Source organism: Leucopleurus acutus (genome assembly GCF_964270905.1).
Source record: "Leucopleurus acutus genome assembly, chromosome: 14".
NCBI lineage: Eukaryota > Metazoa > Chordata > Mammalia > Artiodactyla > Delphinidae > Leucopleurus > Leucopleurus acutus.
Genome location: NC_139156.1, coordinates 4,704,859 through 4,727,757, shown reverse-complemented (window position 1 = coordinate 4,727,757; position 22,899 = coordinate 4,704,859). Strand labels below are relative to the sequence as shown.

The 22,899-nt window shown below is 46.8% G+C and overlaps 1 pseudogene across 1 annotated transcript; it reads right to left on the bottom strand.

Moving 5' to 3' along the window:
- Positions 1-21,629: 21,629 nt before the first annotated feature.
- Positions 21,630-22,527, bottom strand: LOC309971234 (S-phase kinase-associated protein 1-like; annotated as a pseudogene). Its single transcript has 2 exons — positions 22,416-22,527; positions 21,630-22,110 (listed from the first exon to the last, which is right to left on the bottom strand). The product of its transcript is annotated as an S-phase kinase-associated protein 1-like (transcript).
- Between the last annotated feature and the right edge of the window lie 372 nt (positions 22,528-22,899).

Below are 22,899 nucleotides of genomic sequence, written 5' to 3'. Positions count from 1 at the left end.
CACTTGGGCAATAACTTTTATACCCATATCCTTATGCCCATACACGTTTATATTAAAATCAAGTTCTACTCCATGTTCTATTTCATAATCTTGTTAAAAATCTCAACAGTTTGTCATAGGACTCCCTTTCATGCCAATACATCAGGTTTACCATTGTATGAAGTAATCAGAATTTATTTATACATATCCTTGTCGTGGACATTTTAGTTTTAAGAGTTTTTTATATGGTACATTCTGCGTGTAAGTCCTTTACTAGATATATGTTTTGCGACTATTTTCTCCCAGTCTCTGGCTTATCTTTTCATATTCTTTGTAGTATCTTTTGAAGACAAAAATTTTCTAATTTGGATGAAGTCTAAGTACCAATTGTTTTCATTTTGTGGATTGTGCTTTAAATGTCATATTTAAGAAATCTTTGCCTAACCCAAGATTGCAAAGGTATTTTTCTCCTATGCGCTCTTCTAGAAGTTTTATCATTTAAATTCCCACATTTATGGTTATTTGCTTATTTTGAGGTTTTTTTCTTAATAGAGTATGAAGTAATGGCTGAGATTCATTCTTATACATGTGGGGATGCAATTGTTTCAGCTTGATTTCTTGAAAAGATTACCCTTTCCCTGATAGATTGTCTTGGCATCTGGCATCTTTGTTGAAAATCAGATGGCCACATTGTGTGGGTCTCTCTCTGGATTCTCTATTGCAAAGTCTTTCTTCCCAGCTCTGTGTCAACTCCAGGAACTGTTTGTCACACTGCTTTCCAATGGCTCTTTTCCTGTGACCTCAGATGCCTTCCTCTCACCCTTATGGACCAGCACGCAACCAAAGATTTGAGGGATCTCCCTGCAGTTGTCTAGAGCTTGCCTGGGCAGCCATCTCTCTCCAGGACTCTACACCACCAATTTTAGCCACTTTTCCTTCCCCAAACTCTGATCTCTTTCTCTTCAACTCCAGATGATTACTGGCTCTTCCCGGTTTCTTCTCTTGCACCATTGCCTGTGAATTCCTCCTTGAAAACTCCCCGGTGCAGTGGTCAGTAAAACCTCATTTTTTTCTTTTCTTTCAGGAATTAAAGCCCTATTCTGCCTAATGTCCAGTGTCTAGAAACCCTTTTTTTTAATATATATAATTTCTGTTTTATTACTGGAGGGCCAATCTGGTCCCTGTTCCTCCATCAGGGTCAGAAGAAGCAGTCAGCTTTTATTCTTGAATGACAGCATGGCTGCTACATTTTCTTCCCCTCAAAATTTTGTGCATATTACTCTGTTGTCTTTTGACATTGAATGTTGCTGTGGAAGAGTCTGAGGTCAGCTTTATTTCTTCTCTCTGACTGTGACTTTCTTATTCTGATAGCATAGTGATAAAAGCCTTTATTCATGAAATGCAGTAGCTTGACCTGAATACATGTTGTATAGATTGTTCTGTATCATCTTTTTTCTCATTCTTAAGTTATTTTTTCAATCTGTTCCCTCAGTTCATGGCAGATACATTTTTTTCTGTATCATATTTCTGAATTGTGAACCCCATTTGCTGAAATCTTACCTTGAGGCACATCAGTCATTCTTGGGTTGGGTTATCTTTGACCTGCACATCCACCATGTCTCTCTAATTGCTTTGGTCTCTTCACCTTCTTCCTCTGCACTCACCATCACTCTCCTCTGTGGGAATAGCTAGTCTTTTTCTAGCTTATGTATTTAACCTGAAATTGTGCGGTTTGGAGTTTCAGTTTGTTTCTATTGTTTTATTATCTCATTATTCATTTCTTATTTTAATAAATTCTTCTTGTTATAAGTCTTTACATAGCATAATACATGCAGAGGAAACTGTTCATTGGATTTTGTTTTCCCAACCCCAGAGGGTTTACTCCGTCTTTCTTTCCTTTGGCTGTATGCTTACATAGTCCCCTTGGCATTTCTTTCTACCTTGCTTATGCTTAACCTGGGCAGTTCTGTCCAACCATTGCTTTGTTCTAATACATTGTGAGTGATTTCCACTGATATTCTTCTTACCTTCTCTGGACTCACTTTGTCTTCTCTTCACCAAGCTTCAGTTTTTGGCTGGATGACTTTCTTTCACTTTTTCCGCTGAATGCATCCAGGAGGAAAGAATGTACAGAGTTTTGACAAAATACCTAAATCAAGTTGACTTAAGCTCACATACGTTTCAGGTAAGGGAAGTCCCATGCATAACCTGGTACAGGGCCTCAGACAAGGTCACCTGTCTTGTTCTCTCTCCTGGTTATGTCTCTTTTGGATCTGCTCCTGAGTTCATGGACTTTCATCCTTGTCCAGAACTTTTATCCTCTCAGCTTTAAGTTATTGCAAAAAATAATTATATGCCTCTACCCCAGAAATCTCTTGACATTTTATTAGCTCTGAAGCTGTCACACACATACCTCTTAGAGTTGGGGGGAGGTTGTCTTGGTTTTGATTCATTTGAGTTTGGGGTGGCAGAATCTGTGATCTTGCTTCAAGTCAAGGACCTTTTCCAACTAGGTTTGGGAATCTCAGAGGGCTTGACCCTGGGGACCGTCTCCCACTCTGTTAAGAGTGAAAGATGTCCGGGGACTCCTCCAGGGGCAGGGCTTGCATGAAGTATGGGCTGAGACAGACAGAGCTGGGTGTGGCAGACAAAAGAAAAGTGATGTCAGAGCCTGTGGTATAGAGGCTGCTGCAAATAGAGCACAGTCCGGAACACAAAGACTTCATAGACTGGAGAACAAGACCAAAATCTGAGTTGAAGGTCATGTCAGTGCCTGGGCAGTGGCCCTGGCTCCAGACTTCCCACAATTCCATCATTCCAGCTCTACTGGTGCCATTTTTGACAGATGTGAATTCCCACCTCTAATTCCTTAATATTTTTTCTATATTCATATTTTTACAAATTAATTGGCTATGATACTATCTCCATTAGCCTACTTGTCCTAAAAGCTCAGATGATGTACCAATATGAAAATAAATACATGAAAATAAATATGCAACTCATATCTGAAGTTTAAAAATGGCCGTTTTGTACTGTCTACCATATACAATCATCTCTACCTTCCTCCACAACATATCGTTACTAAAGGATTCTTGCTTTGGAAAGTGCTAGTCTAGCTGATAAAGCACTGGGACAAGCCGTTAGCTTTCTTGTTTATTTCTACAATTTAAGGCTGCTGATTTCTTCTTTTGTTTGTCATGTGGGTTATTAAAGGTTAACATTTTTTTTTAAATAGCAAGTATACATCTTACAGCACCTAGAACTCTAAAGAATGTAACAGGATTTATTTTACTATTTTTAATTAATTCGTGTACATTTCACTTTTGTTATAAAATGTATGTAGACTGTGTGTACTTTGGGATCATTTTAATAGAGAAACTGCCTAGACATACTCATAATTTTCCATTAAAGAGGTAATTAAAAATTTTTTTCATTATTAATTTCTTTATTTTTTATAAAAGTATAGTTGATTTACAATGTTGTGTTAATTTCTACTGTACAGCAAAGCGACTCAGTTATATACATATATATTCTTTTTCATATTCTTTTCCATTATGGTTTATTACAGGATATTGAATATAGTTCCCTGTGCCATACAGTAGGACCCTGTTGTTTATCCATCCTATATATAATAGTTTACATCTGCTAATCCCAACTCCCACTCCACCCTTCCCCCACCCCCTCCCCATTGGCAACCACAAGTCTGTTCTCTATGTTTATGAGTCTGTTTCTGTTTTGTAGATAAGTTCATTGTGTGGTATTTTAGGTTCCATATGTAAGTGATATCATATGGTATTTATCTTTCAAATAGGCAAAGTTTTAATACATAAAAGCCTTTCTTAACATTGCAATACTTCCAGAAATTAAACATTTAAGAACTAAATTTCTATCCTGCTTTAATAGCTGATAAGAAATAGCTGTCTATCTCTTATTTACCAAGAGACTTTCCTTGGTGTCTCAGTGCTGTGTTATATTCTATTACCAACATTTTTACTCAATTCCTGAAGCAAATCAAAAGTATACACAAGGCAAAACCTAGGTGGATACTAAATCATTCCACAAGTAATAATGTTCTGTGGATTATAGACACTAATTTCGTGGTGAAAAATAAAGAAATTGTCATTTCATTCTGCCAGAAATCCATTGAAGGTCTTCAAGTTTTTCAAAGAAGTTGAGGAAAAAAATATACTTTTGCCAAAGCATAAACATTTATGATTTTTTGAGTGGGGAATAGGAGGGAATTCCATGCATCCCTTGAAGCAGATCATGGAAGGTGCTGAATTGTTTTATTATTTGTCCTTCCAATGGTATTTACTCCAGTTTCTATATGTCAGTTTACTTAAGGGATTGAATCAAACTTTCTTAATCATATAAGAAGAGAAGTAATTAATGCTATTTGTCATTACAGGTGGAATGGTAACTGTACTCATACTCACATAGTGAAAACTTATTTCCAAAGAATCACACGCACACACTCACACACACACACACGTATTGCTAATCTATTTTAAAAAAAACAACCTGGATCCAGTGACCAAGAATTCTATATTCACACATATACTCATATACTTGAAACGACATATGAATGACATATAACAAGGATATTCCACATAGCTGTTTTTGTATTAGAAAATGACTGGGAATAACCTATGTGGTCTACAACAGAAGCAGAGTTAAATACGTTCTGGGGCAACCACATATTGAGTAAAATGTGGCTAAAATGGCTAAAATGAACCAGTGACTAAAATGAATGAAGTAGGTCTATAAGTACTACTATGGAAAAATACCCATATCTTGCAGTTTAGTTAACAGAAAATTCATATATACACATATGTTTGCAAATGCCTAATATTCCTCTGGAAGATTAGACAAGAAACTGGTAACTAACTTTGTCTCAAAAAAAGGCGAACTGGTTGTCTGGGGAACAAGGAAGCAAGGAGACATGTTTTTCATTATTTCACTTTTTGAACCCTTTTCATTTTGAGCCATGTATATGTGTTCCCTATTTTTTTAAAGTATAAAGTTAACTGCTATTTAAATAACATAACCACATAACTAAACTATTACAATTCTAAACAGCACATAACATAAAACTTGAATTCACACACACACACACACACACACACACACACACACACACACATATATATACACATATATATTAGTTCATTCATTCAAAAATCATTCACTCTGCACCATTTAAGGTGCTTGGTAGGGGCTAAAGATGCAAAAATGACTTAGACCAAGCCTTGGGGGAAGGGCTCCATATAGATAATTACAAAACAATGCAATAAATATTTAAAATAAACGTAGGAAATCCTGTGTTAGCCATGACAAAGTAAGGATATCAAACTTATCTTCCCGCCATAGAAAAGTGTATAAAACTGGAAAAACACACATGGTAAAGTGTTTTTGTTTTTGTTTTGTTTTGTTTTGATCAGTGGAAGGCTGTGATCCTTGAAAGAAAGGAAACATGTGAAATGATTACAACATTAACCCCAGCATTCTGACTGGGAAGTTTTCTAAACTGCAGCACAGAGAAGTAAAGCCCAAAGAGAGAGCAGCTTTGTGTCTGAGTAGAGGAACAGAAATCAAAGTTTGTGGCTACTGGGGAGGCTGGAATGTGTGAGACAGGGTGCCAAAGCAGAATAAATCTGTGCAGAAAAGAAGTTCTAGAGGTCTGCATAGGAGTTCCTGAAGTCTTCCATAGAATACTAACTTGTACATTATCAGGATGAGACTTCAGTGAAGTCTGTCATAAAACTGGGGCTACTCTCACCTAAAAGGGTTTCTACAGACTTATTCTAACAAAAGCTCAAGCAATCTAAACTCTCAGGAATGTTGCATCCTGCAAACGATTAAAAAAAAAAATTAGACCTGTAAAGGAGCAGGAAAATAATCAGGACCAAAAAACTCAATAGATGCACATTCAAAGATGACATAGATGTTAAAATTAGCCAAGAACTTATAAGTGCTATAATGAATATATTCAAGGACTTAATGGAAAAGCTGAATACAATAAACAAACCTATGAAGAAACTTGGCAGAGAAATAAAAATTAGTTTTAAAATAACCAAATAAAAATTCTATGACCTAAAAATACAATATCTGAATGAAAATTTCACTGGGTGGACTTAAGAGAAGATTAAGCTCTGTAAAAGAAAAGATTAGCAAGCTTAAATATATAGCAATAAAAACTAGGCAAACTGAAATACAGAGGAAAAAAATGGCTTAAAAGTTTAAAGAGCTTCAGTGACTTATGGGACAATATTAGGCTATACCATGTACATATAAATGAAGTCCCAGAAATGAGGGCAGGCAGAAAACATTTTTGAAGAAATAATGGCTGAAAAATTCCCAAATTTGATGAAAACTATAAACTAGGTATTATAAACTATATTATATACCTTATGAACAAGAAGTACAACTAATCCCAAGTGTGATAGAGACAAAGAAAACTGCACTAAGACATATTTTAATCAAATTTTTAAAAAAACAAATGAGAAAATCTTCGAAGCAAAGAGAGAAAAAAGATACATTACCTAAATTACTGATATAGGTAATAAAGCATGAAACTCAAAGAGGTTTTGCTGTGTGAAAGAAACTAGAAATAAAAAAGTATATTCTGTACGATTCCATTTATATGAAGATCTAGATCAGGTTAAACTATCTATGGTAATAGACATCAAAACAGGGGCTGTCTTTGGCAGGAGTGGGAGATTTTCTGGGAAGAGCCATGAGAGAACTTTTTGGGGTGATGTAAATGTTCAATATCTTGATAGATGCATTTGTCTTTATTTATTAAACTGTACATTTAGGATCTCTATAATACATGATATAGTATTCAACAATGAAAAGTAATCCAAGAAGAAAAGGGTAAAGGAAAATTCCAGCAATGGGTCTGTCCTCATGATTTCACTGGTTAGCAAATGTTAATACTTGGGCATAACTTGGGAAAAGAGGAGGGAGTAGGATAGATGGGTAATGTAAAAATGGAAAGTTCTGGATCCACTAGAGTTACTCATTCTGGCACATTCTAGAGATTGGAATAGCCATCCATCCTGAGTTTTCTCTATGTGGGAACAGGTCCTGAAATCAGTCTTCCTGGGCTTCCCTGGTGGCGCAGTGGATAAGAATCTGCCTGCCAATGCAGGGGACACAGTTTCGATCCCTGGTCCGGGAAGATCCCACATGCTGTGGAGCAACTAAGCCCGTGTTCCACAACTACGGAGCCTGCGCTCTAGAGCCCGCGGGCCACAACAACTGAAGCCCGCGCGCCTAGAGCCTGTGCTCCGCAACAAGAGAAGCCACCTCGATGAGAAGCCCACGCACCGCAAGGAAGAGTAGCCCCTGCTCTTCGCAACTAGAGAAAGCCCTCGCGCAGGAACGAAGACCCCATGCAGCCAAAATTAAGTAAATAAATAAATAAAAATTAAAGAAAAAAAATCAGTCTTCCTTCCTTGCCCTGTTCTGTAGCTAACAGTCACCAAGACCTTCTGATTTTATCTCCTAAATTTGAGCAATTTTATGTTAATGTTTCTGGACAATGTTTAAAAGCGAACTCTGATTTCTGTCTACATACCAATTTTGCCTTTTTTGCTTATGCTTCTAGAGACCATTTCTGGCCTCAGCATTTTAACTTTGACTGGCATCTGTTGAGCCCTTAAAGCATGACGGGCATTATCTGGGTTACTGCAGAGAAATCCAAAGGCCGGGTAGGGTCCTCCAGTCCTCCAGTAAAATGGAAAATGAGACACAGAACTACAGTTAACATTACCAGACACAGGAAAACTGCCTCCAGCTGTGTTTTAAAGGAAAGGAGCTGCATGGCTTGGTGAAGGGGAGGAGGTGAGAGACAGGTGGGAGGACGGCGTATGTGAAACCGATGGTGGTTTAAACAGGAAGTGCGTCAGGGGCTAAAGAGGAAGCTGTGGAGGTAAGAAGGGCCATGTCCTGGGGTCACGAAAGATGAGAGCACGTAGGTGTTCAGGATGGCAAGAGGCTGGGGGTGGTCCTCAGAGCCTAGGAGGGGAAAAAGGGAATTGATTCTGATGTCATGAGCCCATGAGAGATGGAAGGAAGATGGATATGGAGGGTCAAGGGGCTTCCGAATGGGAATCAACACACCCCTGGATCGATGTCTCTGACGACACACTCTTGTACGACAATGATGAATGTCTTTAGACTTCAGAGGTGGAGGGATATTGCTTAATTCCGGGAAGAATCGCTGGGGTCCAGCAGAGAGGATCTCCCCCGGAGAGAGGCACCATCTGCCCCTCATCATGTTCCCCCAGCTGCTGACTCTCCAACAGCAGATGTCTGACAAAGGCAACTTGTTTCTCTCTTCTTGCATCACAGTCTCTGCCTCTGCAGCCCTGCAGGGTTAACAAGCAAAACTGTGCTCATCAGAGTTTGAAGTGATCACCTCCTGTACAGAAGGCTGGCTCTGGAGGCCACCACGGCAGGGACATTGACAGCTGGGTGGAGTCACTGGGCTACCTAGCCCCACCTGACCTGGGCTGTTCCCCCAGGGTGCGCTCAGGAGGAAGCCACCCACCTGCTGGTCTCCAGGGTGACCAGGCTGCCTGGCGCTGGGGCTGGCGCCCCTCCTCTGTTCTGTCAGCCCACAGGCTTTTATTGGGCACCTCCTGGCTATCCTGCTGCAACAGGAGCTGGAGATGGAGAGGTGATGGGGAGAGGCACAGCATGGACGCTCTTGGACCTCACAGCCCTGAGAGAGGGGGAAGGAGGGGGCCGTGACTGACGCCCTACAAGTGAATACACCTTGTGAGAGAGGACCCGAGGGGAGGGGTGCAGGGTGATTTTCCAGAGGCAGTCAGGAAGAAGGCGCAGGCCAGGTACCAAGGAGGGGATTCTCAGGTGGGGAAGAGCTGGGCTCTGACCCTGAGAGATGGACCTGGGGGCTGGAGCCCAGGGAACGGGGTGAGGGGCTCAGGAGCCGCTGAGACGTCAGGCAGAGCCTCCCACGCGTTTGGATTTTATTCGGAACGAAGACTTTTAAGCAGAGGACTGGCAGGACCGGGTTCCATTCATAGGGGTCCCCCTGGATGGTGTGCTTAGAATGGATTGCCTAAACAACAGTGAGTCAGAAGTTGGCGGACCACTGCAGTCATCAGTGAAGGCAGTGGAGTGGGGAGGAGAGGCACATTCAGAGGCGTTTTGGAGCTAGACAGGAAGTAGACATAGGGATGGGTTAGAGGTGGGAGGGGAGGCGGAGACAGGATGCCTGCCGAGAAACAGAGTCAGAGCAAGAGTTGGGTCTGCCATGGTAGACAGCCAGGAGGACCAGAGCCTGGAGGAGACCACCAGATGGGCTGTGCTTTCTGGAGCTCCCTGCATAGACGTGGTGTTTTAAAGTCCTGGCTCTGGACAAGATCCCCCAGGGACAGCATGGACAGGGCAAGGCAAGAAAGTTGAGTTCAAGTTCTCCACTCTTTGACCCCTCTTTACACCCTGTGGAAAGGAAGCTGCATTGTGGATGGTCTCAGCCAATAGGTGGCCATCCTGCTCAGCCTTTGGGGTCTACAGCTCTGTCCAGAACAGGTCCCAAGTGTCTCAGAAGGTGGTCTGCTGGCCACTGATACAAGGTGGGGCAACACACCCCGAATAGCACCTTCTCACATTGGCTCCTTCATTCAGAAGCCATAATGAGTGAGGTCCCTGCAACAGGGATGCACTATCCTTCATGAGGGCGGGGGCGCATGGCCCAGAGCTGGCGCCCAGCCACGCCACTTCCTGGTGTCCAGGGCCAAGGCTGGGTAGGGCCTTTCCCGCTCGTAAAAGTGGCTGTCACACCCTGACCCCCTACATGATGCCTGGGTCCGGGCACTGGGGCCCCGGCCAGGGTCTCCGCGTGGGGCACCAGCCTGGGCTATAACGTCCAGGATGGCCGGGTCCCTGCCGGGCGCCGGCCATCTCTGCGGGGCGGAGCCGCGGCCTCAGGTGGGGCGGGCGCCGGGTGCGCTCCCCGCGCCGGACACCAGGCGTCGCCCCCGCTCCTCGCGGCGCCGGGCCCCCGCCCCCGCCGCGGAGCCCGAGCCGAGCGGCGCGCAGGAGCAGCGGGAGCGGCCGGACAAATTTCCTGCTCGGCAGCGGGCGGCGCGGGTGCGGCGGCGGGCGGCGGCGCCCGGACCCCGCGGCCTCCGCGCGTCCCCACGACCCTCCTGCGCGCCCGGCGGGGACGGCGGGGCGCCCCGGAGGGCGGCGGGCGGGCGCCCGGGAGATGCGGAGCCGCCGCGGCGGCGGGATCGGCGCGACCGGACCGGCCCCCCCGAGGTGAGCGTGCGTGGGGTGCGGGCCGGGGGCCGCGCGCCCGGGGCGGCCGGAGCAGGCCCGGGGACGCCGCCTCGGCCGCCGCCGCGGGAGCGGCCGCGCCGGGGTGCCGGGTCCCCGAGCCCGGTCCCTGCCGGCCCGCGGCGCGTCGGGTGCCAGCGTCAAGGGACCGCGCGACCCCGGCCCTCGGGCCCCGGACCCCCCCAGCCCAACTTGGCGACCAGGTTGGCAGCTCTCGCGTTCCCTCTGGGTAAACGGACCAGAGGAGCGTGTGTGTCTGCGGGTGGCGACGGCGCTGGGGGGACGGCGACAGTGAGGACGCGTGTGAAAGCAGGGGAGACCGAGCGGGGGGTGCCAAGCGGGTGTGTTGGGGGCTGCCGCACGCAGGGGTCGAGACGAGACGGGCGCCTTTGGAGGAAGCGACTCCGAGTTGCACCAACTCCGGAGGGGCGTGCGCTGCTGTCCAGGCGCCCCTTGCCTTCCCAGGGAGGGGAACGGAGTGGGATGCCGCTGGGGGCTCAGAGATGCGGCAGGGAGTGTGGGGGAAGTGGGCAGGCCCCGCTGGCCCAGGCCGGCCCGCGGCGTCAGCGGGGTGACCTGTCAGAGTTCCTGGGCCAGAGGGCAGTGCAACGCCAAGCCCGCGGGCTTCCCGGGACCATCTGGGAAAGGCCAGACAACCCCTAGGATGGAGAGGCGTAGCCAAGCCCTGAGTGATTGTGCTGGACTTGACCTAAATTCCTTCCTGGCATGGCAAACCTTTCTAGAAAGGTGAAACAATTATGCTGGCAGAATTGTGATATCGATCTGTCGCGGAAGAGGACCTTTCTACCAGAGTTTCAACCCAGGAAACTCAAGGAAAGCGGAATCCGGCTCTGTGTGTGCTTGTATTCTAGAGTGAGAGGTGGTAGAACTGGATCAAAACCGGCAAAGGCTGGTCACGTGTTTCAGAAGTCTCTGGGCCCATGTCCAGCCAGCTCCTGACCCCCGGTGCCTCTTGACCCAGGGTCCCTGGAGGTCTTTGTGTCTGGAAAGGTCAGTGAATTCCTGCCTCTGCAAAATAGACTCATGGCCGTATAAACTGTGGCAGGGAGGGGGTCAAGGGAGGTCCGTGCCTTTTCAGAACCAGAGCTCGCAGCCAAAGGAGGGTGTGAAAGGGTGGGTGCCGGTGGCCCAGGCTGCCTCCTGACTGCCGTGGTCACTCATCCTTCGTGGTATGGGGCAGAGCTCTGTGTGCGAATAGGACTGAGGTCTGGGCTTTCTGAGCACAGGCTCTAAGCCTTCGGGGAGCAAAGGGCCAGGTGGTGACATGAAACAGGCCCTTCCCCAATGTGACACTGCCTCTGACCATGATCTCAGGGGCTGAGGTCTTTGTTCATTGGTGTTAGTGATGCCTGTGAACCAGCAACTGCCCCTCCCCTCCCCACAAAATCCCCAGACTTTCCATGTGTCAACGAGACTTAAGAGCTAGATTTGTCCCTGTAGAAGGCCAGATGAATGCAGATGGTTTTAGATTTAAAGCCATACCTACTTAGCGCCCCCAGCCAAGTGAGTTGTGGGCAGTGGTTGAGGAAGTTCACGTTACTGTCACTGTGATGCCTCCCGGGACCCCTGTGGAGGCACAGAGGGAATGTGAAGCATTGTGGTCAGGTCCACAATCCCTGCACGGGGGCCACTTCTCACTTCTGTGGAGGGACACCTGGCCCCGAGATGGCCAGCGACAGTGCCCCCAAGGAAGCCTGCAGAAGCCTCCCGGAGCTCTGTGTCCTCGTGCTTTACCCCTTCCCGTCCAGGGACGTGTGTGTGAGCAAATCATCACCCCCTGAGAGTGGCTGCAGCAGCCGTAGGATGGGGGTCCGGGGTCCGCAGAGGGGGCGTATTGAAGGTGGATGTGTGAGGAGTTGACAGCAGTTGATGGTTGGTTAGCAGTGCAGCTGGAATGTGAAGGTGGGTCTCCTTTGAACTGTGCCCCCGTTGGTCCACTTGTCTCTCCTTCTGCTGCCGTCATCCCAGTCCAAGCCATCCCCCTTTTAGCAAAACTCCCTCCTTCCAGGTCAGAGGCACATCCTAGCCCAGACCAGTCCTCTGCAATTCCCAGGCTCAGGTGCCCACTCTACCTTTCTTCTGGGATGTCAAATGCCCCCAACTCAACATGTCCCAAATCAAACTTGTGAACTCCCCTGACCCAGCCCAACACTTTCCTAATGTTTTCTTTATCCGTCTAATCACACCAGCCTCCACCCTGCTGTGGAAGAACATGCTGGATTGTCATTTCCCTGAGGACCATACTGTGTCCTCCGTGCCCAGCCAGGCAGGTACCTGACAGGAGGCTCTGAAAACCATCACTGGACGGATTGAAACGTTTTAGGGGCGCATCTGCGGATGTGGGGAGTTTGTGTCTTTTTAGGGCATGTCCGTTGTGGTTGATAGGCAACCACTTTTTTTTTTTTTTTTTAATGTGATTGAACTGGATCCTGGAGAGATAAGAGAGGTCTGTCCAGGGACCACATTGACAATGTTTCTGGAGATGCCCGACATACTTGCTAAAATGACTGTCTGACCTGGACCAGAGTGACCTCAGATGACCTCCCAAGGAGGCGGGCTGGAGATCAGTCAGGAGCCCCATGGACGCCGTCCTCCGTTCCTTTATTTGACATGTCTTTTTCGTTTATAATGTTTGAGTTACACTTACAGAGGTTCTGCTGTCAAAACAAGAACAAACATATCCATTAGGATAAAGACTGGCCTTCTTAATATTTGATTATCACTAGGAAGAAACTGCGTGTTCCAAGATGGCCTTCAGCACTTCTCTTGGCGTGCCATCTCCTAGTGAACCAATGGCTGTGTGCTCCCCAAAGGCACCGCTATGCTTTCCAGATTCTCAGAGATGGAGCCTGCTCAGCCCCCTACTCTGAATCTCCTTCCCCTTTATCTCTATCATCGGGACTCCTACTCATACCTCAAGGCCCACAAATGCCTGTCTCCACAAAGCCTTCCTAACCTCTCTCCATAAGACATATCTCTCTTCCTTTTAGTTCTGTAGAAGGTTACCTGTCCTTAAGCAGCTATGAGAATCTGTTTTGATTTCTGGTTGACTTGTTTATCTCCTCTACCAGGTCATTTGTGTTTTCAGGGTGGAAGGTATGTCTCTGAGAGCCTGGACTTTGGGTTCAGGTATGGATTCAAATCCTGGTTCTGGTATATGACCTTGGCTGAGTTATTCAAGATTCATGCCTCAGTGTTCTCTCCTGTAGAGTGGGAGTGATAATCTCTACTTCACAGGACTGTTGTGAGAGTGACAGTCGATGCATATAAAGAACGAGGTGCATGGCTGGCACTCCGTAAACTGTGGCTATTAGTCCCCTCCAATACCCGAGGCTGTGTATCGCATGCAGTAAGAAACAGTGATGTTTGAATGAATACATGAACAAACTCAGAGTCCACATGAGTAGATAGATACCTTTTGTGTGCCTTGCACAGTGCTAGATCAAATCAATACGGTGGGACATGCCAGTTAACGATATTTTTTTGCGTGATAACTTGAGAGATGATGTAAAATTTGCGTGATTAAGTATTTTAACCTGTGCTCCATGAACAGATCCATTCTTCAACACACGCCATTGACTCTTCAATGTGCGAATGATCTGGTAGGCGGAGGTGCAGTGTTTTATGTGCATTAGCCTGGGTGCACGGGCTGCATTAAACCAGGCTGTGTGCCGGATGCAAGTGAGCCAAACCCGGCATCGAGAAGCGGTGTGTCTAGAACCAGCGTGGCCCCAGGGTCGAGAGAATGGCTTCTCGACTAGAAAACCAACTGCCCCCCAAACGCTCAGAACTTCACTTTTCTTACCTCCAAAGAGAGACGTGTGGCACCGGGCCATCTCTGAGCCCCTCCTAACCCCAGTGTGCTGGTCGATTTCACCCAATCCACGCTGGTCTGGGTGGTGCTGCTGCCGACCGCACGCCCGGCTGCATCCACAGCTGGGCGGCCTCCCGTTCCCGGTTCATCGCAGGGGCCACATCCTCTTTGTGCTGGGTACCAGATCTACCCAGAGTAGGATTAGGCTCATGGGTATGTTCAGCATGGTGTTAGTTTTACATGCTGACCCCAGACATACCGAAAGGCTTTTTTTGGAGAGTTAACGTCTCACTGTTGTGCCACTTGGGTTTTTCTCCAAAAGCAGAGTGCTGGATAACACTCTAGATGGCTGGGGTTTTAGATCAGCTGCACCGGAGGAAAACGGGTTTCCTTGAGTTTTACCAAATCCTCCAACAGATACGCAGGTGTACAGTTGTGGGGCTGGGGGAGCGTCTGCCGGATTCAGGCTGGGAGACCCCTAGTCTGGGGATTACCAGACTGGCTTTCTTTGCTTCTCTCAGTCTGGCTGCTGTTCCCCAAACCTTGTCCATCAAGGGCCGCCCCAGGTGTTCTCCCTGGGGAGTTTTGATGTGGTTCGCAGCCTCTTTGAACTCACACGGCTCCCGGCCCGGAGCCAGAAATGTGAGCCTGATATCTTTCTTTCAGCTGTGCCGATACTTCAAAGGAGTTGTCAAAGCTTACGAAATAAAAAAAAATTAGCAATGTCTTTCAGAAAAACAAACATACCCTTTTATATTGATTTCCAGCGAAATAAGAAGTAAGTAAATATATATTTTTTTAATGTGTGTTTTTAAATAGGTTTCAGATATAATCAAGAGTATATTGGATGACAGATCCAAAACGGTGACGTTTTCTTTCTCCCTGAAACAAATATAAACTCCAGCAGGGGACAGAGGAGAGTTTGAAGGAAAAAAATGATCCTTGGTTATGTGCTAAAAACCCGAAGCGTTTTGGGCAGGTGTTTCGCTGTTCTGTTTATTGGGTGGGGAATGAAGAATTGATAGGAAAACTTGTCTGCGCCCCAAGCCTGGGTTCCAGCAACGCTAAATATGATCTGGCAGAAAGGCTCATGCCGGAATGAGTGTTCAGCGTTCAGCCATGCTCCCCGGCAGGTGCACTGGCTGCGTCATCCTCTCCAGGGATGCTGGGTTGCTCGCCAGGTGCCTGGAGCTCACAGGGCATCCAGGCTTCCAAGAGAAGTGGAAAGTGGAGCAGTGGAGGGAGGGGAGGAAGTGACAGACCCGAGTGTGAGCTGTCCCGGGCAGTGGAGGAGGCTGTATGCTGGGCTCCCCCAGCAGTGATTTTACTCTGTCTGAGAACCAGCAGTGGATCTAAGCCCCGGGCTTTGCTTTTCACTGGCAGGTGCCCAGACCAGGACTCAGAGCACAGGCTTTGGAGCAGAGGGATGGGGTCAGGCTGGGGCTCTTGACGCTGAGGCTGTGGGCAAGTGACTTACTATCTCCCAGTGTGATCCCTCCTCTTTCTGATGGGGACAATGATACTTCCCAAACAGGGTTGTTATGTGGATGGATTGAGGTCACGTATAGAGAGCACGGCCTCCTGCTTACCAGACGGTCACTGGTACTGCTATCATGTCCAGGAGTCCAGGGGCGATGGGACTGGCATCAAAGCCTCGAGACGATCTGAGCTCTGATTTCTGCTCAGCTACACTTGCTTTGTCCTCAAAGCAAGTCACTCCATTTCCATTCTGTAAACACAGGCGTTTTTGGTTATTAATGTCCTTAAATCTATTTGATCATTTCCAGCTGAACATTAGTCAAGGATTTTTGTACTAGGGAGCAAATTACTTCCATTTTTCTTCTCAGCTAAGATTTTTGAATGTCCTGTCGCCTAGCTCCTTGGTTACCATGTGTTATTCTGAGTGACCTTCGTACTCAGCCTTGTTATTTTGTTTCTGACCCCAAAAGGACTTGGCGTTTTCAGGCTGTGTCCCGGGGACGGGGCTTCCGTGGGTCTGCTCGGCTGAGTTCAGCAGACTTGGCCTTGACTCCTTTGTCAATGTGCACGAGTGCTGGGGGTGGGAGCCCGCTGGGGCAGAGCCCAGCCAGTGCCAGCTCCTGTCCCAGCAGGTGCCCCATTAAACTGTGGGAGCTCCGGCCTCCCTTTCTTCCTCTCTTGTTCAAAAGGCTGCCCTCAAAGGGGGACACCCACTTACATGATTTGATGTCACAGCCCTGGGGCCTCCCCTCCCTCACTCACCAGTCTGGCTGGATTCTTGTCACAGGATAAAGCTTTTCTCTGGTCGTTTGAAATATGGCTCAGGAGGGACTTTGAGGGCTTTGAGGACACCAGTGGTCAGTTTTTCTTACGTCGCAATTTTTCCCAGGGCTGGCCTGCTCTTAGCCATTTTATACTAATCCACTTGTTACAAAACAGGGAGACGATCAAGATATTAAGCTTTTTTTTTTTTGCGGTACGCGGGCCTCTCGCTGTTGTGGCCTCTCCCGTCGTTGCGGAGCACAGGCTCCGGACGTGCAGGCTCAGCGGCCATGGCTCACGGGCCCAGCCGCTCCGTGGCATGTGGGATCCTCCCAGACCGGGGCATGATCCTGCGTCCCCTGCATCGGCAGGCGGACTCTCAACCACTGCGCCAGCAGGGGAGCCCGAGATACTAAGCTTTTTATCTTCTCATGACTGTCCTCTGAGGAGGCCTCCAAATTTTTCATTCCAGAATGGGAGCCCTGGATCCTAGTACCTGTAGGCAGGAGTTAAGGACCAAGGCATAGCCTGAGACGATTTCAGAGAGCAAGGGGGTGACCTGTCACTTCCAAACACACTGCATGTCAGAAGCAGAAGCTCTCTCAACAATTCCAGGGGAACAGGGGTGGGGAATCAGTATGCGTTAACAAAAAGTCAGGATATTTGTATCCTTTTGTGACATTCAGGGATTTACAGTGACTCAGTCTGGGCTAACAAGATGTTGCCTTAGGGCACTTGCTTTAATGACTAGAAAACACATAAATGCTCTTTCAAAGAGATTAAAATACTTTAGCTTCTTAAACATGCAAAAAGTAAACCCATCTTAGTTGCACTATGACATTGGCTAATCAAAAGAAACTCTCCTTTGCAACCATATTATTTCAAGTCAGCTCAAAACCTGCCTGGTTACTAGTAAAGGTATTCCTTGTAATGAACGCTTTTCTTCAGTAGGTGGTTTTTCTGGCTCTGAAAGTGGCCTCAGTTTTATAAACAGCTGAACATTTAAGTCCCGGACACCGAAATGCTTTGAAACAGTCACCCCGTCCTTCAGGTTCAAATACAGTTGGCTCAGCACTGTCTCCCCCTGAGCTTCTGGCAGCACCTCATTAAGTGCATCAGTAATTCAATAAATTACTTTTCGCCAGTGTTGCGAACATCAGCTAAAGTTCAGTCATCTATTGGAGATGGTATCAGTCTGCTCATTTAAATTCCTTTGAGCAAAGTCCTGATTTTGGCCCAACATAATATAAAAATGCAAGAGCCAGAAATTTAATAATTTTCCACAGAATTGGGCCAAGCTAGGCCTATTCTTAGCCAGCCAGTGACATTCTTTCAAAGGATATTTCTTGGTTTTCATCAAATGTGGGTAGTATTTAAAAGCGTCTGTAAGGTCGCATAGAAGGGACAAATGGGGATTTAAGCATTTATTGAGTATCTACGATATACTTGCACTGGGCTTAACACTGGTGTTACAGAAAAGTCACAGTGCCTGTCCTATGGGTGCCCCACACCCATAGGCGGGCAAAACCCATCATTTCCAGGGCATATATAATGTAAGGGTGGATGCAGAGGTGGAACAGAGCTGTCAAGACGGGCTTTTGAAGCGGGGGCCTGGAAGGGCTTCGCCAAATAGAGCAGGCTTCGTTTTCAAGGATGTTTTCTTGGCAGCCAACAGGGCAAGAACATTCCAGACAGAGGGGCCTCCGTGTGCTTGCCCAGCGGTGAAAAGTAGCATGACCTGTCTGAGGAACAGCGGGTATCTGAGTGCGGCTAAAGCCCAGGGATGATGAGACTGGGACAAGACAGATGGAAAAGCTTGGGATTCTCCAGACACTTCTAAGAGTCTGGGTTCTGTGTGATGGCCCAGCAGTTCTTAACCTGTTTACGCTCATGTCCTCCTTTGAGATTCTGAGGAAGACGATAGACTCATCCTGCAGAAAAATGCATGTGTCTACAGTTTGTTTTTACAGCTTCACGAGTCTTGCCTGACCAAGGCCCCGACGTTTTTGGCTGCGAAGACTGCTTTGCACCTGGGCCAGATGCAAGATTAAGGGATGAGGATAAGACCGGATTGTAGGCTGAGTTGGAGGTGCCTTTGGCCGGGAGCCAAGGCATTTGGTGACTAGAGGCAGGTGATTCCACTGCGGAGAGTCGGCCCAGCGAGGCTTGAGGACAGTTTTTCATCTTGAAACTGGTAATGACAGTGTTTGTGCATCACCCTGCTAACTGTTTATCTTTCTTTTTATGAGAAATTCGGTTACAGTGTACATTGTACCTGGGGGATTGGACAGTATTCCTAATAAAATAACATGAAATAGGTCATTTAATGGTGACTGTTGTCATCAGAGAAGCCGACTCAGAGGAATTGTGGTAGGAAGGGCTCATGAACCTGCATGTGGCCAGCGTTGGCCTCTGACAGGTATAGACTGGGAGTCCCCCCACTCTCTCCCTGCACGTAGGACTCTTGCCTTGCAGACCTCAGTCTAGCTTGCTGCATCACATTTTAAGTTTCCTTTTTAAGTGGAGAAAAGCCAGATTTGAAGCAATGACGTTTATTAAAGGAGTGGAACACAGCAGCTGGGGGAGAGGCTCAGAGAATCATGGTCACTTACGCAAACCAAATGTGAGGGATGCTTAATGCAGCTGGCCCGCCCCAGCTGGTCAGCATCCTGGCAGTTGTCCCTCTGGCAGAAAGAGAGGAAAGACGCACACTTACAAGAGCGAAGAAGGCCGGCTGCCCCCGAGGAGGAGCTTCTGACAGAGGTTGAGTGCCTTTGCCGATTTCTTAGCCAGCCGGAGTGAGAACCTTCCCTGTAGATTTCTACGAACTGGCCCAACTGGGAAACTCAAGTTCTGTCTTCCATGCCGGGGAAGGGGAGTTTTCCTGAGGGCTCCCTGGGCTGTAAAACACCCTTCAAAGTCATGGAGGTCAGGAATGATGGTGAGGCCCGCAATTGCATTGCATTAAAAATTCATTTTCTCAGGACTTCCCTGGCGGTCCAGCGGTTAAGACTCCGTGCTTCCACTGCAGGGGGTGCGGGTTCGATCCCTGGTCGGGGAACTAAAATCCGCATGCCATGCGGCCAAAAAAAAAAAAAATTCATTTTCTCCCTTCATTTTACAAATGGAGCCAGGTCCAGGTACCTTTGTGTGCAGAACAGTGCCCAGGACGGACATACGACCTGGCTCAATGCAACCACGGTTTTGTGCTCAGGACACTGAATTCACTGCACGCTAAAGAGGCACCCCTCCCACTGATTTTCATCAAATAAAAAAGGAAACACTTTTACTCATTTCTAGTTATTTTCTCAATAACCTTCCTCATTTGTTTTTTTTTGCGGTACGCGGGCCTCTCACTGTTGTGGCCTCTCCCGTTGCGGAGCGCAGGCTCCGGACGCGCAGGCTCAGCGGCCATGGCTCACGGGCCCAGCCGCTCCGCGGCATGTGGGATCTTCCCGGACCGGGGCACGAACCCGTGTCCCCTACATCGACAGGCGGACTCTCAACCACTGCGCCACCAGGGAAGCCCCCTCATTTGTTTTTAAGTAACTAGAAATACGTTTTCCGTATAAGTCCTTCAGTTTACCAAAAACCAAAGCCAATTCTGTGAAATAATGTCATTTGCAGCTACATGGATGGACCTAGAGATTATCATACTAAGCGAAGTAAGTCAGACAGAGAAAGACAAATATCATCTGATATCACTTATGTGTGGATCTAAAATATGACACAAATGAACTTATCCACGAAACAGAAACAGACTCACAGACATAGAGAACAGACTGTGGTTGCCAAGGGTGAGGGGGTGTGTGGGAGGGATGGATTGGGAGTTTGGGATTAGCAGACGCAAACTATTATATATAGAATGGGTGAACAACAAGGTCCTGCTGTATAGCACAGGGAACCATATTCAATATCCTGGGATATCGGCTTCCCTGGTGGCGCAGTGGTTGAGAGTCTGCCTGCTGATGTGGGGGACGTGGGTTTGAGCCTTGGTCTGGGAGCATCCCACATGCTGCGGAGCAACTGGGCCCGTGAGCCACAACTACTGAGACTGCGCGTCTGGAGCCTGTGCTCCGCAACAAGAGAGGCCACGATAGTGAGAGGCCCGCACACCACGATGAAGAGTGGCCCCCGCTTGCCACAACTAGAGAAAGCCCTCGCACAGAAACGAAGACCCAACACAGCAAAAATAAATAAATTAATTAATAAACTCCTACCCCCAACATCTTCTTTAAAAAAAAATATGTATGTATATCCTGGGATAAACTGTAATGGAAAAGAAAATAAATGAATAAATACCAAAGCCAAGTCTACCTTTTTGCTTTAGACATTTTCTCTTTGAGAAGTTTGGGGGACTGTGTGAGCTCCCTGTTTAGAGTCTGAGGACAATGCCTGCCCTAGGTGAGCAGCCTGAGACTTGCCAGGGTCACAATGCCTGTTCCTGGTACCATGTGCTGACCAGGACTGAGCATCCTTTTTTTTTTTTTTGATGTAACTTACTTTTTATTGAAAGTATCTTGCATTCGTGACTGATGCTTTCTGCGTTACACCACACATTTTAACATTAAAGGTTAAATTATTTTTTACACACAAGTAGTGTTTGTGGTTTTCCCCACATAGGATTACTGTTTATAAAAAGATGACACACCACATGGGTCAAGTGTCTTTTTTAATTGAAAAGCCAGCAAACTGTCTAATTCTATTTCCTCTCAAACCACAAACTGAGTAGTAACTGAGCCTCTAGCCAACATATTCAAAGCTGAGAGGATTAAAAATGCAAAAACACGTCCTCAGATCTAATTAAGGGAGCCCTGCTACGTACAGGCTAATCGATACCAGTGGACTCCAGGAAGCTGGAAGACATTCTGATAACCCCACTCTGATAACATTTACCTCAAGTAGCCTTTTTCCAGTTGCCAACTCATGAATAAAGATAATATGTTGTTAATTCTATTTCAGAAAATTTTTTGCAAGTTGTTTTATTTACAATGCCAACTTCTAAAAGTCACTAAACTGAAGTTAACTGGACAATAAACTAGGCAGAAATTACTTTACAAAAAGAGGGAAAGCCCAAAATGCCACTTTATATAGAGAACCCACAGTTCAGTTTTATTCAGAACAAAGAAAAAATAACTTTTGATCATACTAGAAGAAACTGAGCCATAAGTTTGGAATCTGTACTGAAACTACACATGCAATGAGGACGACATTCTGCTAAAATACAACTGATTTGCTGCTGCATTTATGGACCGTTTTTCTAATATTAACAATTATAAACAAAGCAGTGCAACTAGTATTTGGAACAATCCTTACAGTGTTACAGCATCAGACACAAAATTTCACTTCTCCTCACACCACTGGTTCTCTCTGTGTACCTGGGCTTCCTCTTCTTCAGTAAAATCATGTTTGATATTGAATGTCTTTCGAATCTCCTCAGGAGTTTCTCCCTCGATCATATTGGAAACAGGTAACATCTTGCAGGTAACATCAGGCAAACCTTTGATGTCTAAGTAGTTTGCTGCCAGTATAAGCTCAAAAAGTGTTCCTTGGTCAACTTGCAGGAATTCTTGATCCCAAACAGGGATGTCATCTGTTCGCTTTTCTTTGTTCGCATCATCTTAGGAGAGGAGGACCATCCCTGTGGGGGGTGCACCATTGAATGACCTTTTTTAATGTTGCTGCCTTAACATTTGGCAAGGGGACTGGATCATCATCTCCTTCGTCATCCATTCCCAAATCTTCCAACATGGTCTTTTTTTAAAAAATTTAATTAATTAATTAATTTATTTATTTATTTGGCTGTGTTGGGTCTTCATTTCTGTGCTAGGGCTTTCTCTAGTTGCGGCAAACGGGGGCCACTCTGCATTGCGGTACGTGGACCTCTCACTGTTGTGGCCTCTCCCGTTGCGGAGCACGGGCTCCGGACGCGCAGGCTCAGTAGCTGTGGCTCACGGGCCCAGGTGCTCCGCGGCATGTGGGATCTTCCCAGACCAGGGCTCGAACCCGCCGCGTCCCCTGCATTGGCAGGCAGACTCTCAAGCACTGTGCCACCAGGGAAGCCCCAACATGGTCTTAATGGTCACAGATTGTTTCACAATTTCAACATCAACTTCAAATATCTATCCATCAGAACTCTGCAACTTAATTGAAGGCATGGTGTTAGGACTCAAGGAGATGGTGGGCCAGAGACTGATGAGAGCAGGGTGGCGTCTGCAAAAAGAAAAACAGACAAGTTGAGAACAAGTCCAACCGAGCATCCTTTTCCTCTTCTCACCACCCTGGTGGGCTGACCCCTTTATCCTCCCTCCTGTGTCTGACCTCCTGTTCAGTTTTAGGGCTTCGGGAAATGGGGGCCCCTCGTGTGGAGGCCCCACACGAAAGCCTAGCTTATCTGTCTGTTTTGACAGGAGTTGAATGGTCCAGCCTCTAGCAGAGTCTGGAGGTGAGGGGCTATGGCCTCACTGCTGGGCCTCCATCCTGTGTCTGCTTGGCCTGACTCTCACCAGCCTGTTCCTCTGGGTGTGGTT